Raw genomic sequence first — 3,255 nt, forward strand, 5'->3', positions numbered from 1 at the left:
TATCAGAATCAAAGTAATGGAATCAACTTTTTCTTCCTAAAATATCCTCACATAATTATAATATTTCTAAATTAGCCAACCCTAAAAATATATATTATATTTTAGGGGTATTTTAAATTCATTTCTTGTAGGGTATTTTAGTAATCACATTAGTTTTAATTATAATTCCATATGGTAAGTAAACAATATCAATCGTAATTAGTTTTATTTATATTTTAATTCCTTATGGTAAGTAAACAACATAATGATATGAAATATTCTCATACCGATTCTTGTTGATACCGATTCATGATAATTTTCATTCCAAGTTAGTAAACATGCCATTTTCTTTCAAGAATTCACATTGATAAATTGCTAACGAAACATTTGACTTGACCTGTTGAAAAACCCAGCTCGGCCCTCCCATAGGGCATGAGGAGGGGTTAGGGCTTTGACCCCTTGGGTTGGGCTAGCCGGCCCAGCTCATTTAACTGCTAGGGGCAGTCAAATGCTAGAGCAAGAAACCGGCCGAAAACGGCGAAGAAGACAAGTGAAGCTTGTTGCACCTGCGTATATAGATACTAGACAATGGGCCCAAAGGTTCAAATCCTCATATTGGGCTGGCCCATGCGTTGAAAGAATTCCACTCCAACCCAACTCGTTCTAGAAATCGAGTCACGTTTCTTTCACGCTTTCCACAGGCACACAACGCACAGAAAGCTCCAGACTCTCTGAGAGAACCCCTGATCGGAAAACACAACCGGACGAGCTCAACTCAACTGAGCAGGTGAGTCCGAATTTTACTAGATTATATCCCTGTTATTAAATTTACTGTAATTTGTTCACTATATCCTGGAATTAATTGAGCTGTGTAAATTTCCAAAAACACATTTCTAACCATTTTTAATCGAATCGTAGATGAATTGGCGTTCCCTCACTAAGGTTTACAAAGCAGCAGATTCCAAATGTGGCTCATCATCCTTGTGGTCTCGGAAATTCGGAGACAAGGCCAAGGCTCCTGAGCTGAATAGGGACTTCCTTGTAAGGCTATGGATGGCGGATGAGGAAATCAAGCGGTTTCGTAGAAAATCGAGGCGGAGGGCTGTTGAGCCGGAGGAGAGTAGCATGGTTGTGAAGCAGCCGCCTGTGAGCCAATCCATCTCCGGAAATCTGAAGCCGGAATCTCCTGAAGAGGTCCATTTTCTTAACGCTGTTTTCGAGTTTTCGTTATCCGAATTGAGTGACATGGGAAGTGCTTACTTGTGCATTGTGTTTTTTCTTTTCAGGTCCAGGTGATGCCTCTTCTTGCTAGATCAAATATGCTTGTTACTAGGGATATAGAGTGGGCAAATCTTATGCTTGGCTTTGAGCAGGTGACTCTTTCCGCCTTCAAGTTTGATGTTTCTGTTCTCCAATATTTGTTCTAATCCGATGGTTAAATAGTTCATAGTGTAAATAGGTCTTAATGATTTGAGTAAATAAAGTTTTGAAGTCAGATGCATTATTCTATTATATGGTGTACCTGTAGGAGTATATCCAATGTTCTTTTAGCAAAGTGTCAGGATTTTCTGTTCAAAATATTTCAGTTCATTTTCTTGGTATCTGGTAGTACATTCATCACTAATATTACTTGATTTAATTTCAGGAAAACCGGTATGCCATAGTAGATGTATGCTATCCACAATCGGTGAGTAATAATTCTAATTTGTTTCATCATTTTGAGGTTTCTATACAAGAAAGTTTGGGTATTGATCCAATAACTCATCCTATATGTTATCTATGTTGTTTTGTAGCCTGTAGGTTTCATTCGTGAGGAGAGTAATTTTATCACTAGACAGGTACTTTATGATCTATCTTTGTAATTTTCATTTCCTTTTTACTTGTGGTTTTGTTGTAAAGAATATTAGCATGAGCAAAATACTGTTACTAAATCTCATTTATTGAAGTTGACATTTGTGGAATCACCTCCTTTGGTCGCTTCTGCGCTTAATGCTTTCTTATATGATGATGCTTGTTTATTTTGTTTTGTTTTGCAGCTACTTCGCCAGCGGCGTCCTTTTGTTGCTCGAGTAACTGATGGCATGGGTAATGAGCTCTTTAGGGTGAGAAAATGTGCTCTTTCTTTCCTATCATGTAATGGTATATGTACAAACATTAACGAGATTCTTCTAGGCTAAGATAGTGTAGATGTTTCAGGCTGATCCCACATTTTACCTTATGTAGGTTCGCAGGCCCTTTTGGTGGATAAACAGCTCAATTTATGCAGAGATCAATGGTAAGGTATGAGAATCTGACATGTTATCTGTTTGTGGTTGCCAGTTGCCACAGTGCATGGAATTCTTATTGTTGATGGTGTTGGATGTTTGTTATCCTATAGGAAGTTGGTGTGGTTCACAGACGATGGGCATTTGTGGAGAAGGATATATGATTTGTACCTAGGGTAATTTCCAACTGCTTATTACAGACTTTAGTTCTTGGACATCCTCAAACTACATTCTTGATTAATCTTTTTCTTGGTGTTCTGTGTTGCTTTCCCTCTGTTTCATCTAACCCTAAAAATAATGTTATGTAGGAATACACAATTTGCTGTTGTTGAAAACCCTGGATTCTGGCATTGGACATTTACTTTGAAGGACATTGATGGGGGTGTTTTGGCTGAGATAGATCGTGATTGGAGGGGGTTTGGCTTTGAGGTTGTTTCATTCTCTAAATCTAGATAATTGCAGTCTGGTGCCTATCCTTTATCCCCCCTCTCCCTACACTATATACATTAGAATGTTTGTTTCGTAGCAAAAGAGACAAAAAAAAGTGACATGTTGGATTATACTTGATTGCATGTTATACCATTACAGTAAAGGAATAGTTCTGTCATGTTATACATTACCATCTTGTGAAGAAAGTGGTCTGGCTTGGAAAGTACCTTCTGGTACCTAGATTTCTTGTTTTTTAGGATAAATATGATCTTTTATGATTCACATTCTGGTCTATGCTCAGGTTATTCTGCCGACATACGAATAATGCTTCATTAACTTTTCTATCATGCAGCTCTTTACTGATGCTGGGCAATATGTGATTCGGTTTGGGAACTCTGATCCCGCCTCTAAGATTGGCCTTGCTAGCCAGGTTGAGTATCCAATCACTAAATAACATTCTGATTTTATTTATTCCACTTAATCTTCTTGCTACATTTTGATGGCAGATTCAAGAGTTGGAAGTAGTTCGCCCACTGACTTTGTCAGAGAGAGCTGTGACTCTTGCTCTTGCTATATCGTTGGA

General features: G+C 38.2%; 1 pseudogene across 1 annotated transcript in view; it reads left to right on the plus strand.

Annotated features, from left to right (window-relative positions):
• LOC101296915 overlaps window positions 1-3,255 on the plus strand; it is a 9,328-nt pseudogene that overhangs the window by 4,787 nt on the left and 1,286 nt on the right. Inside the window, exons 5-15 of the transcript XR_185369.1 lie at window positions 681-766; window positions 898-1,173; window positions 1,266-1,352; window positions 1,625-1,666; window positions 1,773-1,817; window positions 2,016-2,081; window positions 2,203-2,259; window positions 2,357-2,419; window positions 2,552-2,672; window positions 3,025-3,102; window positions 3,179-3,249. The product of XR_185369.1 is annotated as an uncharacterized LOC101296915 (transcript). The remainder of the gene's footprint in view (window positions 1-680; window positions 767-897; window positions 1,174-1,265; window positions 1,353-1,624; window positions 1,667-1,772; window positions 1,818-2,015; window positions 2,082-2,202; window positions 2,260-2,356; window positions 2,420-2,551; window positions 2,673-3,024; window positions 3,103-3,178; window positions 3,250-3,255) is intronic.

Source organism: Fragaria vesca, linkage group LG7 (assembly GCF_000184155.1).
Source record: "Fragaria vesca subsp. vesca linkage group LG7, FraVesHawaii_1.0, whole genome shotgun sequence".
Taxonomy (NCBI): domain Eukaryota; kingdom Viridiplantae; phylum Streptophyta; class Magnoliopsida; order Rosales; family Rosaceae; genus Fragaria; species Fragaria vesca.